At 43.3% G+C, this 16,589-nt stretch overlaps 1 pseudogene; it reads left to right on the forward strand.

Annotated features, from left to right (window-relative positions):
* Window positions 1-7,392: 7,392 nt before the first annotated feature.
* LOC121823238 (small ribosomal subunit protein eS26 pseudogene) lies at window positions 7,393-15,419 on the forward strand (annotated as a pseudogene).
* The last annotated feature ends 1,170 nt before the right edge of the window (window positions 15,420-16,589 follow it).

A 16,589-nucleotide genomic window follows, 5' to 3' on the forward strand; every position in this document is an offset into this window, starting at 1 on the left:
TTGTGGACATGTAGTAAATAGCTGTTGCTTTAAATCTATACTCTCTTTGCCTTGTTATAACTTAGCAGGATTTAACTGGGGGAGAAGTCTCAGAGCTATAGTCTGAATGTTTGGGTTTCTATGTTGGGGCCTCAACCCTAATGTAGAATCACTTGGAACTTGAGAAAATTATTGAGTCGTGAGAGATATGTGCTCTTGTTTAAAAAGGCAGATTCCATGCCACGTCCACCATGTGAGAACAGAGCAGGAAGGTACTTCCTGTATACCACAAAGTCTGTACCTGGCATCCAGTCTGCTAACACCTTGACCTTGAACCCATGCCCGAGACATAGACCCCACGGTTCATAAGCTGCTCCATTTTTTTTTCTTTTGGTTTTTCAAGACAGGGTTTCTCTGTGTAGCTTTGCTCCTTTCCTGGATCTCGCTCTGTAGACCAGGCTGGCCTCGAACTCACAAAGATCCTCCTGCCTCTGCCTCCCGAGTGCTGGGATTAAAGGCGTGCGCCAACACCGCCCAGCTATTGCTGCTCCATTTTGTATTATACTAAATTATACCAGCAGACTAAGACAGCAGGAAGGAAAACTGTCCAAGCAGACACCACCTCTCTCCAGTCTAAGGCGACACCACCTGCCATGCTGGACTCCTGGTAAAATGGAAAGGTGACCTAACATGCTTCTGGCTGTCCCGTTCTTCAGATGCTGCCATGGGGGAAGTCCTCCTCGCTCTTTTCTTCCCACTGCGCCGGGCAATGGAAAGCCACTCTGCTTCGTCTCCCCGTTTCCCATGCTTGAGCAGACAGGAGTCTCCTGAGCTGTGGTGATCTTTGACCTGTGCTGAGTAAAAGTAAAAATCCTCCAGCATCTGTAGTGCCATCAACCCACAGGTCCTGTGAATCCTGACTTTGGTGACATCTAGTTGTAGGTCAAGAGCTGATGGACAGTGGGTCCTTGGTGTGCCTAATCAAAGTACAAAACTCGAATGCTCCCCAACTCATCAAATCCCCAAAGAGCCATAGAAAGTTTCATTTAAAAATAAAGTGTCAGGTTTGGTGGTGCAAGCTTTTAGTCCCAGCACTGGGGAGGCAGAGGCAGGCAGAGCTCTATAAACCTGAGGCCAGCCTGGTGTGTATAGTGAGTTCCAGGCCAGCAGAAGGGTATACATAGTGAGTCCTTGTCTCAAAAACACCAAACAAACAAAAAACCCAAAGCAAACAAAGAAATGGAAACGCAAAGGGGAGCGTGTTTTGATGCCCATTTTCAGAGTGGACTTAAGAACAGATGTTTCCGCACTGGCGATGGTCAACTCACAAAGATTTGGAGCCACACTTAATGTCACCTGTCATGAGTGGCCCTGCTTCTTGCTCATTAGTGACTTCACAAGAGCCTCGTGGGTTGGATGAGCAGGAGGCTGGTATTTCCCTATAATGTCTGAACCTATTCTCTTTCCCTTACATGGCCAGCTTGTAAATACCACTGGGGAACAGAAGTCATGTGTAACCTTCTAAACCTCTGAATAATCCAAAATGTCTCTTCTCAGGTAGAAGTTTATAAATTGCAAATCAATTGAGAAAAAAAAGTCTCTTTCTTTGCTTCCCATGACTAATATTATCTTGTTTTTCACATTGATTTGTGTGTGTGTGTGTGTGTGTGTGTGTGTGTGTGTGTGTGTGTGTGTGTAGACATGTGGAAGTTGAGGACAGCTTTCAGAGGTTGGTTGTTAACTTTCACCATGCTGGACCTCTGAACTGAACTCAGGGCTCTGGGCTTAGAGGCAAGCACCTTTGCCCACTGAGCCATATAGCTGGTCCTCACCTGACTTCTGAGCTGGTGGAAGTGAGGGAGGTGGCTAGGGGAAGGCATCAGCTTCCCAGTTAAGGGATAGCTGATCTAATTCCAGCCTGAGGCATTCTTTTCTTTGTCTCCAGTGTCTTTGGGATAAATTCCCATCTTTCAAGACACACCCTCTTCCTCTTCCTTGCCAAGTTGTCTCCTGGGTCCAGTGTGTTTATGACGCAGGACAGGGGGAATGAAGAAGGGGGTCTGTGTGCTGATCTCCACATCCTTGCTGATCCCAGCAGGGGAGTTGGTCTAATCTTCCTATTAGACACTTGAACCTGGTGACAGACGTAGGGACCAGAGCCCATCTGAAGTTTTGGAATCCATGCTAGCCCCCTCAGCTGGAGTTGGTTATCTGGGGGTAACCCCTGGCTCATCTTCTGGTCTCTTTGTTCCTTTACGATCCTGTGTTCCCTCTGGGGGACAGATTTGCCTAGCTGCATCCTCTGCCCCACGGACAGGTACAAAGTACTTTGAGATAAGATTGCCTTTTCTAACCACTTCATCCATTTCAGTCATTTCCAACTCATCACTTTGGCAACACCCGCACTCAAGGGTTTTCCTGACCTGCTCCCAAGGAAGCCCAGATGAAGACCATTGCTCTTAGATTATAAACTCTCTCTTGTGTGGCTATATTTGAGTTTCATTAGCTCCAACCCTCCTCGTCCAGGTTGGCATATGCACAGAGCTACATGACTGAACAAAGACACAAATGTGAGGACTGGTCTATACTCCCCTCAAGCTCAGAGAGCCCCACAGGTCTCCAAGGCTGCACAGATCCTGCCCTCCACCATGACTTACTTCACACCTTCTTCTTTTCCCCCCTCAGACCCCTGACACTTCCTCACCCGTTCTTGGTATCATCCAGTTCATCGAACACATTCACTTTAACGTCATCCAACTTGTACAGTGGGCATACACTGACATAAAGCTTCCACACTCCTTCTACCATGCTCCTAGCTAATCCGTGTCTACACATGCCACTTTTCCTCGCATTGCTGTGCACAAGTAATCCATTCTCTAAGGACAACACCTGCACCTTGGCACAATTGTTTCTTGTAAACAAAAATTTCTGTCCTGCCAGCAACTCCCTAACCCAGTAGCCACTTCCCAAATTATCACACAGAAGCTTATATTATAAATGTTTGGCCAATGGCTCAGGCTTATTATTAACTAGCTCTTACATTTATATTAACCCATTCCTATGAATCTATTTATTGCCACGTGGTCAGTGGCTTACCAGTCTTCCAGCATCCTGCTTCTTGGGCAGCTTGCAGTGTCTTTCTCAACTCCGCCCCTCTTCTTCTGAGTCCTGGTTTGATTCTTCTGCCTAACCTTATCCTGTCTTGCCATAGGCCAAAACAATTTGTTATCAACCAGTGAGAGAAATACATATTCACAGCATACAGAAGGATCATCCCACAGCATTTCTTGAATCCTCCCTGGCTCCAGCACTGATGCCTTTTAAATTTAGCATCCTGAAATGCCTCTCCTACCTTGGACCTACATCTTTTTCCATTCCCATTCATATACTACCTCACTTTCTGCCTCATCTTTAGAACAAGACTCGTAATAAGGTTTATCTATACTCTCATGCCACATTCCTCCATGGTACCTAAATGTGTTGTCAATTCTCAGTCTCCAAGGTATCTAATGTCAGAAGCCTTTCAGTGCATTTTCTCTTTGATATACTTTACTTGGGTTCCTGGAAATCCTGTTTTTTTCCTGACTTCTTTAACTTCTTTGATTCTCTGGTCTCTAAGTTGTCCAGCTCCATCTTTAGGCCTCTATGATGCTCATCTCTCTTATGCTAATTCAGTACATTGGTGTTCTTATTTAGTCTCCTGGGTTTAAATACCATTTATGTTAATAACTTCCAGGTTCTTTGGGTCTTAATGTCTGCAAATTCTAGATCTGAACATCTGTCTAGTCCATAGTTTGATTTGTGCAATCTAGAGGCATCTCAAACCTGGCATCTCCATACTGAATCCCCCATTTCCAACAGGCTTTCTTCCAGTCTTCCCATGGCAAAAAGTAGTATTTCGATCCTACTTCCAAAGATAAATAGTCCCTCTCTCCCTCTCGGATTGGCAAGGCCTGCCCATCAGCAAATGTGAACTCTGCCTTCAGAGTCTATCCAGAACCCACACTCTCCCTGCCTTTACCTTGGCACAGTGGTTCAAATCCCACATGTACCTCACTTGGACTATGACACTAGCCACCAGTCTCTGGCTTTCACCCTTGTCTCCCTTCAGTCTGTTCTCAATGCCTCAGGTTAAAACAGAGTCTAATTACATCACTCCTCCATTCAGGCTTCCATCTTAGAGTAAATGCCAGTGTGCATGAGAGTCTTTGCCATCCATCGCTCACCCCTTCCCACCAAGGGCCTGTCCTACTCTGAGCTCTCTGCCCTTATGTCTTGTCACTGTCCTTCCATTACTCTGCTTTTCTTGCTGGGTTTCCACTGACTGCAGGCATTGTCCAGCTACTTCTTTGATATCGAGTGCCTCTATACTGATGTTAGTTAAAATCGCAGGCCATCTGAAGCCCTGCCTCCCTAATCCATCTACCTCCTTGCTTTTCTTCTCTCCATAACATTTTCTTACCATTTTACAGGTATATTCCATATTTATTTAGTATTCTGCTCTCCTATTAGAATGGAAACATTCACTGGAATGATATGTACTTCGTAGTATCCAGTACATCATATTGTATCTAATCGTTACTATTCTGTGACCGGGCTTTGGCCTAGAAAGGAAGAAATAGGGCCCTCAGATTTTAAAATCCCCCCTTGGTTAAAAATAAATATGGGAGGTTAGAGATAGATATTTATTTCATTTTCTTTCCAAAGTCATTTATCAAATAATGTGTTCAAAAATAACATTTATATTTTAAAAGCCAAAGTAATAGGCAATTTTAAAGCACAGAGATAACCATCAAAATATAACACAAAAAGAGATTAAAGTAGTTGACTCTAGGGAGTGAGAACTTCAGGAAATGAAGACATGGGACAAGGGACTATGTGGTTGGGATTGGGGAGGTGTTTTGTTTTGTTTTTTTCTTGTTGTTTTAAGCATCAGAGAACAATTTAACTACAAAAGAATATTGCTTTGATAAAAATGAAATTTAAATTCAAAAAGAATATTCCATATCCTAAAAGAACGAATAAAATTCAAAGGGGTCCAGGATATTTCTTTCAAAGCAGTGAGATCTAGAAGGCAGAAAATAAATACAGACACAGAAGAGCTGGACATTACAATCAGCTTCCTTGTTTTAACAGTTAGAGAATCTGACATTCAGGGACGGGAAGACACACAACAGTCATGCATCGCGTTCTTGGCTGCAAAAGAGAGCTCGAGAAAATATGAAGAGTGGCGCCTTTGCAGGCTCTCTTTTCTAATAAGAATCCAATAAGATTAGAAATGAATGGTATATAAAGGGAGCTTTGGAAATTTAGAAATTCTTTCTCTCTCTTGATGCAGCCTGGCTTTCAACAGCTCTTTCCCCCTGGGGATACGATACATAAAAAGCTTCATTTGACAGTCAAAGCTGAGCGATGACTTTGGTGTTCTAGCCAGTGACTGTCCTGCCCCTGAAGCATTGAAATTCATTGATTAAAAGGATAGGGAGCCATATGGCATCTTGATTTAAAGAGAATAAAAAATACATTAAATAATCCCTAAAATATCATATCCATTATTCATCAGGGTGGCCATTACTTTACATCCACAATCACAAGATGTCAATCCACTGATGGGATGATGCAGAATTGGCTGTCCCTGCTATACCTCTGTGTCCATCCTTGGTCAGCTTCTCTGGTGCTACGAAGGCAGCAGGATTTACTAATGGAATGGGTTTCCTGGCATCATAGTTGAAAGGGTCTTTAAAGTATGTGGATCACTTCTCATAGTGATATACCTGGTATGAAGCATATTCCTGGGCCCCACTTCAGACCAGCTGAATCAGAATAACTAGAGAATATAAACATGTTGTGTATGCAAATTACATACACAGGGAAGGGCAAGAATCCACACTTCCTGGTTGGGTTTCAGTGGACTTTCGTGTGTGTTAAAGTGTGATTTTATACCATCCACTAACACTCAACATCTCTCAGAAAATATTGACTGCATGAAAATCAGGTCAAGGAATCACCTCTGTGGTAAATTTGGGTGTGTGTTTTGGTGTATTTACAGCTTACTCCTAATGAAAGTCTTGAGAATAACTACCTGGCAAGCTTGAAACATAGCTATTTGTGGGTTTTGCCTTTAATTAAATTTCAGTGTGGCTCATTAGCCATTCTAGTAGCAGGAACAGCTGAGTGGAGCGTGAGGCATATTTACCATGTACAGTCTCACCTCAGGTGTTCACTGCTCTGAAGGATCTCCACAGAGGATGCATTCCAAAATAAAGGAAAATATTCCAAAAAATAACGTAAAACATTCATAAATCTTTTATCATTCACATTAAGATAGTCTAGAGTTCTGAAAAAAAAAGAAAAAACAAATAAACAAAAAATGAAATGAAGCGAAAAGCTGGGTATGGTTGCACATACCTTTAATCCCAGTACTGGGGAGGCAGAGGCAGGTAGAGTTCTGAGTTCGAGGCCAGCCTAGTCTACAGAGCAAGTTCCAGGACAGCAGGGCTACACAGTGAGACCTTGTCCCAAAACAACAACAACAAAAGAAATTCTGGAGTTCTGAAGTTTCTCAGGCAAATGATCAGGGATGCTTGAATGAATGTTAGTGCAACATAGCTAACCGAAGCAATAATTAGCATCAGCCTAAGTATCTGTCAGAATTTGGTCCATCTTCATATACAAAAGAAAGAAATTGGCTGAAGAATACAAAATTTCAGTTAGCGAGCAGGAGTAAAGTAGAAAGCTCTACTGTGTAACAGGGAAACTGTGCCTAGAACAATATATTACAGCCCCCCAAAACACACTAAGAGAACGTATTTTAAATGGCCTTACTACAAAGATTATAATTCTGGGAGGTAATGCCTGTTAACTTAGTAGATTTAGCTGCTTCCCAATATATGCACTTTTAAACACTGTGTTTCACACAATGAATACAATTTTGTCTGTCAATTTAAAACACATCTTTAGTTTAAAAACAAATAAAGAAAATTTCAGGGATCTGGAGCAATGACTCAGTGGTTAAGAGCGCTGTCTGCTCTTCCAGAGGACCTGGGTTTGATTCCCAGCACCCACAGAGTGGCACACAACCATCTGTAACTCCAGTTCCAGGAGAAGTGATGCCCTCTTCTGGCCCACATGGGCACTGCATGCATGTGGTACACAGATGTACAGAGGTAAAACACCCACCCATACACATAAAATAAAAAAAATAAATCTTAAAAACAGAGTTCCAGATTTGTTTCTGGAGTATAGCTGAAGGCTATGTGTTAGAGTCTTGGCCTCAGCCTGCAGCACTACTATGAGGCAGTGGGACTTCCAGGAGGTTTTGCTAAGGGAAAGAATTTGGGACATTAGGGACATGCACTTGAAAGGGCTAGTGGAACCTAGTCCCTTTCTCTGTCTCTCTGCCTTCTGGCCGCCATGAGAGAAGTAGTTTCTTCAGCCATGTGCTTTCCCTGTGATGCTTTTCTGTACTTCGGGCTCAAGTGCATTGAGGTAGTGGACCATCGCTCAGACCTTTGGAACCATGAGCTGAAGTAAAGCTTTTTATCTTAAGAGTACTTGGCCACAGTGACAGAAAACTAGTAAAAATTGAAATTAACTTCTTTCTCACCTTCACAGAGTTCAAAAGTAGGCCATTTGGGGCTAATATGGTGCCTTCAGAGTGTCATCAAGGACCAAGGGTCTTTATCTTCATGGTCATAATCCAAGATGGCTGCCAGCATCTCTAGCATTTTTCCTCAGTGGCTCTCTAAGAGTCAGTACCTCATTTCTAATAAAGGTTTAAGAAGCTTGTGTTAACTAACCTCTGGGAAAGAGGGTTTTAACATGTTACTAGTGGAATTTAGATTCCAGCTCTTTAAGACAAAATGGAGAACAAGGATCATATTTAAACACTGAATAAAATAAGGGGGGAGCATATTTCAAACTATGTTTGAAAAGGAGAATGGAGAGGCCACCATGAAGTGCCAGAATGGGAGAAGTAAACAACCCATTATGGGAACAGAATGTGGTACCACAGAACCCTCATGTGTTGGGTCCCAGTCTTAGATTTCTCTGGAAGACAGAGGCACTGGAGTCCATATTCTTTCTACTGGGCCTGTACTGGCAAAAACAAGGTGCTCTATCCCAGAGGTTGCAAGGACAGGCTTGGTGTTCTAGAGAATGAGGAGGACTAATGAGGAGCAGCGGGGCAGCTTAGACTAAACTGAGAGTCAGGTAGCAAACCACACCACCACCTCAGAGATACACAACTCATTGCAGCACCATGACACATGTATACCATAGTAATAAGTACACAGGAAACCATTGATTCCCACTGTGGTAGAAGCCAGTGCGGACCCAGAGGCCCTCATAGAGCCCTATGGAAATGGGAGACTTCCTGCCTTCATCAATCACCACATGACCATATTGCTAGAGCCTCCCAGCACTCATACACCACCTTGGAGAACACAGGGCACGTGAGAGATGTGCAGAGCTGAGCAGGTCTAAATCAAAGGGTGAAAATTAAACGTAAGGCACTGCTTACATGAGGCCAAGTTTACTAGATTTGGCTTTAAAAGTTTTGGGTTTTCACCCTACCTGCATATGAATGGGAACTATTGATGAACATCAGATCCATGAGTAGACATTTCTGTGCACTATATGTTCTGTTTACTTGAGTCCAGTGTGAGTTTAAAATCCTACTGTTCTATATTTCTTTGAAAGTAAATGTTCTTATTTTAAGAGTTTATCAGGTTCTTTTATATGTCTGCTTGTGGTGGAGAGGAGACCAAATTCCTCTTCAAGAATCCACATTGTTCCATGAAACTAAGGGACACCCCTCAATGTTCTTCCTAATTCACACAAAATACTCTTCCTTTCTCTGCCAGGAGAGTGGAAACCCACAGTCTCACTCAGGGTCCCTCCTGCTTCTATATCCCTTTTACCCACAATGCTATGGTATCAACACAATTTAGTTTTTCTTCTATTTTCTCTTCCTGTCTCATCCAGACTTTTCCTAGTATAGGACCAGCTACCTAATTTTCAAAGCCTGGTTCAAAATGAAAAAGAGCTCTTTGTTTAAAGCTTATTAGGAATTTCACAATATCAACAACAGCAGGTGTGCGGCCAGGTGTGGCTGTGAAGGTCATCCACAGTGCAGCTAGGCCTGCCTGGGACCAAGGCTTTGCAGTGGTGGACTTGCAGCTGCCTTCATCTGGCGAATGGCATCCTTCTTTCTGTTTCTGACGTAGACCATAAGCCTGATTGCCATGTACTCACAGGGAACTGAACGTCTGCCTCGTTTCCTTGTGGAAGAGTCCAAAACAAAATGGAACAAACAAAAAATAGTTTTAACTTAATAATAAAGATTAATCAGTATCTTAAAAAAAAAAAGACACTGCCAACCATCCCATCATGGAAGGCAGTAAGGCATTTGAGACAAGGAATAACATACCTTAGGATATTTCTAAGATAATATCTCTGTTGCAAAAGGAAAGGACAAAAATTAACCTAAGAGGAGACCATGAAGCGGTTCCAATAGGACTTGAAAAGGAACCAGGAGAAATGTGGGAAATGGAAGTAAACTGACTGAAATCCTGAAACAGAGCAGCACACCTCCACAGAGGAACAAGGAAATCAATAGAAGAGCGAGAGACGTGGAGGGGAGAAACAGGATGGGCCGTGCATTACAGTCGGAATCCAGAACAGCGAAGGGAGAATGCGTGAGAGCCTCTCAAAACCAAAGGAAACACCTAAGATTTTTTTTAAAAATCACACTGAGTCATGATCAGGCTAAAAACATTGGTCAACACAGATACATTTTTAGTGAAAAGATATTAAGAGTTCTTCCTGAAAGCACACATAAAAAGGAAGCATAATAGATCCAAGGGAGAAGTCCTGTGTTTAGACAGACAGCAAACCTTCTCCTTGGAAGCAACAAGAGCCAGGCAAAGATAGAACCTGTTTTCAAAGTGTTTGGGAGGAAGATGGACAGGATAGAATTTCAGCTCCAGATTAAAGGTGATATAAATACATTTTAATATCTCTAAAGCCCAAGAGAGCTAACTAACTCTCACCCAAAGGATTCCTATAAGAATAGCTCCCACAGGAAAGAATAAAAACTCAAAAAGAAAAGTAGAATTCAGGAACAATACTACTGCTCACAACAAGTAAGATGTGGAATTAGCCTGTGTCTATCTGCATGTTAGTGGATAAACTGTGGAATATGCTTGTACAAAGGAATATTGTCTAGCCACACAAGTGAAATTGTCACTTGCAGCAAAATGGATGGAATGAGAGGACATTGTATTGAATAAAATAAGGCAGATCTACAAAGCCAAGTATCGAATTCTTGCTCATATGTAGATGCTACAAAAGGGTAGTATTCGAATCATAGATGGTCATTTAATAAAAAACCCAGAGCCAGAGATCAGGGTGAAAGCTGAAAGATCAGAGAAGCAGAACAGCCAGCCACTAGTTCTTACCTCCATGAAATCCTCAGCCTAAAGAGAGTGAGTTCCTGTTTCCTCATGCCTTATATACCTTTCTCTGCCCTGCCATATTACTTCCTGGCATTAAAAACGGGTGTGCTTCCCAAGCAAAGGCATGAGATTGCAAGTGCTGGGATTAAAGGTGTGTGCCACCATGCCTGACCTCTATGTCTAATCTAGTGACTGGCTCTGTCCTCTGATCCTCAGGCTAGTTTATTAGGGTACACAATCACGAGTATAGAGAAGTGACTGCTGGAAGTTGGGGAGAGAGTCTGAATTTGATGAGTGCATGCTTTATATATGTGCTGAAATATTAGGCAATATTATAAAAGGAGCCTTTGAGATAAGAAGTACAAAAATATGTGGGGAAACATTGTCCCTGTGACTGCTTAAAGCATGCACATCATATGGTGTCTTTTGATATGTAATGAAACATGAAAACAGGATTCACAAATGTCTTAAGAATATATGCTATGTTCATAGCCATAGCTGTCTATTGCCAACGTGGCAGAATGGTAAATAAAGAGGATTTTGTTTGAATTTGTAATATTTTATTTAAAATAAAACCAATAGGTACATGCTGTTTCTCATGCTTTACATTGTTTTGTATTGTAGTTTCAATTTTTTAAAATACATCATAAACCAGGATTTTAAAGAATAAAGGAAAGCCTTTTATGTATTTTATAAAATTATGAAAAAAAGTATTAGAATACGTACTAAAAACACAACAAATGCTGCTCAGGATTTTGCCTGATTAGACACTGCATTTTCAGTTCTCAGAATTAGTGAGATTTCCATGTGATCTAGATTGCCTAATGATGACATCAAATGGTGAATGAAGATTCTTCTCTGGAAAAAATATTATGGTTCCTTGAATTGGGAACATAAGATGGTACCCAAGGAACGCTGTTGCTTATAGATGGGCCACAAAATTTATGTTAGTTTCCAAGTAAGAATTCAGTGTTATCTTTACACAAGACCACTAGAGCATAAACAAGTATTTTTCAGAGGAAATGAACACACATTTTCTTGAGGGGGGCGGGGGGGGCATGCAGGACCTGGAATATGGTTTTGTGGCTCTTTTAGGGGGCCCACTACCCAACTCCCAAATAAATCACACACTGAGGCTTATTCTTAGTTATAAATGCTTGGTGTTAGCTTGGCTTGTTTCTTGACAGCTTTCCTTATCTTAAATTATCTTGTTTACCTTTTTCCTCTGGGCTTTTCCCATTCTCTCACTTCTATAAATCTTACACTGTGGCTGGCCGTGTAACTGGGTGGCTGGACCCTGGAGTCCTCCACCTTCTCTGGCTACTTCTTCTTCTCGCCTCCTCCCAGCTTTCTCTCCTATATATTCTCTCTGCCTGCCAGCCCTGCCTAGCCTTTCTCCTGCCTTGCTATTGGTCATTCAGTTCTTTATTAGACCATCAGGTGTTTTAGACAGGCACAGTAACACAGCTTCACAGAGTTAAACAAATGCAACATAAACAAAAGTAACATACCTTAAAATAATATTCTACAACAATCTGGAAAGAAAATGGATCTCCCAGTGCCCCTGTGTAAGTTGTTTGGGATCTAAAGATTGCTTGAAACTCAAGGGTTGATAGCTGTCCTTGGATAAAAAGCAAGCACAGCAAACAAAATAAGTTCCTGCTTCTCCCTTTTCATGACGTCGGTGTGACGAATAGGCAGCATTGAGGTCTGTGAAGTTAGTCTCAGCTGGGATGGAAGATGAGGCTTCTACAGGCAAAGCTTGTCCTTGTCCATCCTGTCTCTCCTCTCCGTGAAAGGCTGAGGCCTCATCATAGTTTGCATCAGGTAAGCTCAGGCCTGGCCAGTCATGTTCTTTTGGGTTTTCTTAAGGTCATATGGGCTTATAGGAATAAGAAAGTGGGAAGCCTTAAGTTGGCCCATGACAACCAGAATTATTCTGGGCTGTTTGTGGGGGACCCCTATGGCATCTATCTCTAAATTTAAAATAGCTCACCCTTCACTTTGGGCCTCTTGGCATCTGAAGAATTTGGGGACCTCACTAAAGCTCCCACTCTGACTCCCAGTATCAAGGATCAAAGTGATAACCCAAAGGCCAAGCCTCTTGAGCAGGCCACTGCAGTGAACACTCCTGGGTCAGGCTGCCTCCGTGTAGAGAATTTTCTTCCCATGAGCCACTGCAAGCTTTCCCAAATAATGACATTGTGAGAGGGAGATGATTGCCACCAAGTAGGCCAGAGCGGCAAGGCATGGCATCAGGAGGTTCAGCTGACCCTGTGCCTTTGTGCCATGAGCCCCAGGAAGCAATAATTTGGTGGAGAGATCAAAGTAAGTAATTGGTCCTAAGTGAATATTTTCAGATATTGTCATGCCAAAAATGAATATTCTTAGCTTGGAAAACCATGGAAAAGATTTGGAAAATTTTTTTAAATTCACTGCCATACTTGGGATTAAGCCCATGGGCTTGGACCTGTGTGCAATTACAGTACCCTACCTCAGAGCCACGTCCCTAGCCCAAGTCCTTTTGAGAATAAACACCCACACTAAGGCTGAGAGTCCTCTTACCCCATCAGAACTGTGGCACATAGTGGCTCCCTGGGTCAACGGTTTGATTAGGAGGTCATTAGCTCTTTGCAAAGTGATCTGATCCTCAAGTATAGCAGCCACCTCCCAAGACTCGGCTTTGTCTCCTGATCCCTGAGTAGACAAACACAGCTTGACCTACCATTTCTGCTGCTCTTGAGTTCTGAGAAAACCAGGTCTTGACATTCCTATACCATTAAAGGCTAAAGTTATTGAGGCAAAGGTGACCAGATTCTGTGCCTCACCAGTCCCGCCAAACCACAAACTGGGTGCAGAAGTCAGTAGCCCAGAGACCTTCTCCATGTTTTCATTGTCTGGTTGCCTGTGAAATGACTTGCTGCTATATGAACTGCTCTGGTGAAGACTGAGTCTTCCAACCTCAGGTACCTTGCTTTAAAATATGAGAGGGCAGTCTAGAATTTCACCAGCAACCAAGCCAATCAAGTCTTTTGAGCCTCAGGATTTCCAAGTGTCAGGGCTAGGTTTGTCTCTGGACTCAGCCCTGCTCAGAAATGACTAAGGCATTTCCAGAACTGCTGCTGGGTGTTGGCCAAGGTCATTCTGTGTTTGGTGTGTTGCCAGAAGAACTAAGGACTGCACTCTGATTCCTTGCCCAGAAGTGTCTCTCAGCTGGCCCAAAGTGAAGAGGAAAGGGGACCTTAAGTTGTAGTAGGCGAGCGTCTGCTCTGAGGACAGACCCAGCCTGTTCTGTAAACCACACAGTGGGACTGCTCTCAGCTGTTCCTCCTAGGCCTTCATATGGCCTGCAAAGAGATACCTGGTCAGAATCATGTGTGTGGGGTTCAATTTGGTTTCTTTCATTCAATTAAATTGCTTTCATTTTTTATTATCTCCTAGGTGATATTACACGGTTATCCTTGCTAAGCAAGAAGACAGTCCAAGAAAGAACATCAGAGCACACTCTCAAGTCAGATGACAAGCAAAGCGATGTAAAATTATGCGTCACACCTGAATGAAACTCCAAGTGCCCTCTCAGGCCACATAGCCTAAGTAAGCAAAGGCACTTACTTAGTTCACACTCTCAGAATAGGACAGCCCCCCTCATGCTGTGGGAAAGAGGACAGAACACCTGTTAGCAAGCCCAAGGTCCCTGTCTTCATTCATTTATGAGTAAATGGTGAGCTTCAGTTACTGTTATGCACTGCAGCCCAGATCTCACCTTGGGGTTGCCTATCATTGCTTTGCCTCCACAATCTACCTGCTCCATCTCAGGGAAGCCGTGGATCGTCCTGGATACAGGCAGGTGCAGGTGTGCTCATCTGCAACAATGCACTAGTCACACGATTTCTCCAGGCCTTTAACTATGGTTCTAATACTACCTCGCAGACCAGACAGAACAACCTCAGGACAGGTGGACACAGGGAACCGAAGGCAAACTCGTCACCTTTGTAGTCTGGGTCTTTGGGCCAGTGAGATGGCTCAGAGGGTAAAGGTGCTGGCCGCCAAGACCAGCAACCTGACTGCAACCCCCGGAACTCACCTGGTGGAAGCAAAGAACTGGCCACTGCAAGCTGTCCTCTGACTGCCACATGCACAAAGTGGCATGTGTGCACACAGCCCCACATACACACACACACACACACACACACACACACACACACACACACACACACACACAGAAATAGATAAGTGCAATCAAGAAAATTTTTAAACACGCGTCTCCTCATTCATATCCTTTACTAACTGCTGACATTGGCCGCAGAAACTACTTGTCTGCTGTCTGGAACCAACTCCTCTCTTTTCAGCACGGCCTCTTCACCAGCAGTGGTATATGTGTGTACCTTGGTGAAAGATCGGTGGTGACAAAGACACTAACCAGTGATCAAAGAGCCACTTTCCAGGGAAAAAAAGCATGTGAGAGATGTCCTGTATTTTGACTGGTACTGGTGGCTGGGGTTACATAGACAGAGGCATTTATTAAAACCTATTAGCGCTCTTTCGGGTCTTGGCTCCAAGATGACAAAAAAAGGGGAAACAACGGTCAGGCCAAAAAGGGCCGCGGCCACGTGCAACCAATCCGCTGCACAAACTGCACCCAGTGTGCGCCCAAAGACAAGGCCATTAAGAAGTTCGTCATTCGGAACATCGTCGAGGCTGCCGCTGTCAGGGACATATCCAAAGCCAGTGTCTTCGACGCCTATGTGCTTCCCAAACTCTATGTCAAACTGCATTACTGCGTGAGCTGTGCTATTCATAGAAAGGTAGTCAGGAATCGATCCCGTGAAGCCCACAAGGACCGGACACCCCCACCACGATTTAGACCTGCTGGTGCTGCACCACGACCTCCACCAAAGCCCATGTAAAGAGATGGCTTCATAAAGACAGAAGAAAAAACACCTTGGAAAAATAAAATGGGACTTACACTTAAAAAAAAAAAAACCTATTAGCTAGTCACTTCAGCTCTGTACTAATATGCAAATTATACTCTGGTTAAAATTAATTAATAGGCAAATGCTTCCCTGCACCAGCCCTGGCGCTCTTAAGCTTGCTGGTCAATCCATATTGCCATATCAATCCAAGTCTACTGTGATTGTCTTTATGGAAAAGGGTTATGATTATACAGAGCTCAGCAAGACGATTCAGCAAACAGGACCTGTTTCTTTCAGTTCAGCTTTTATGTTATGCCCACTGAGTATGACAGGGTCAGAGTGATTGCCACACAATTTAGGAGGAGTGGAGAGTGACTTCATGGTATATGTGGGGGACCCAGTGTCTTTGTATTGCACCGCAGACTTTCCAGCCACATTCTGAAGAACACAATTGGTTTTCCACAGGGATCCAGATATGCAACATGACTGAGCTACGGGATGAGGATGATCTGGTCCCAGAGAAGTTGTATCTGGCATGATAGATAACAGCTTTCACATGGAGAGTGGAGAAAATGTTTCCTGGACAATGAGAATGACTGACAGATATTAGATGGGAGGAAATTGAAGGCCTTGCCAAGTTCCATGATAAAATGCTATTTCTCACGGTAAGGTCAAGCTGTCTCTAGTGCAGCTACTGCTTTCAGAGTACAAAGGAAACAGCAGATTGGACAGAGTGTGGTAGAGTTTTGCAGAGTTTGTGATCAAAGGCCACTTGTTTCATTTGTAAATGAAATTGGATGAGCATTAAAGGACTAAAACTCATCAAGGATGTGTTTAGAATCTGCTGGTGAACTAAAAGCCTAGAGACATGAGTGAGAATGTCCCTACGGATTTGATCCCAAAGCCTTTGGATACAAAATGACCATCAAGCAATGAGAGAGATACCATGATGGAGGGAGATATCATGGGGGAGAGAGAGAAACCCGGTGCTAGGGAAGTTGCCAGGAATCCCCAAGGATGACCCCAGCTTGGACTACTAGAAATAGTGGAGAGGTTGCCTGAACTGAACTGACTTACCCCAGTGATCAGACCGGTGAATACCCTAACTGTCATCACAGAGCTTTTCTCCAATGACTGATGGAAGTAGATGCAGAGATTCACAACCAAACACCAGGCAGAGCTCCAGGAGTCCAGTAGGAGAAAGAGAGAGGATTCTATGAGCAAGTGCATCAGGATCATG

The sequence above is a fragment of the Peromyscus maniculatus genome, chromosome 1 (assembly GCF_049852395.1).
Source record: "Peromyscus maniculatus bairdii isolate BWxNUB_F1_BW_parent chromosome 1, HU_Pman_BW_mat_3.1, whole genome shotgun sequence".
Lineage (NCBI taxonomy): Eukaryota > Metazoa > Chordata > Mammalia > Rodentia > Cricetidae > Peromyscus > Peromyscus maniculatus.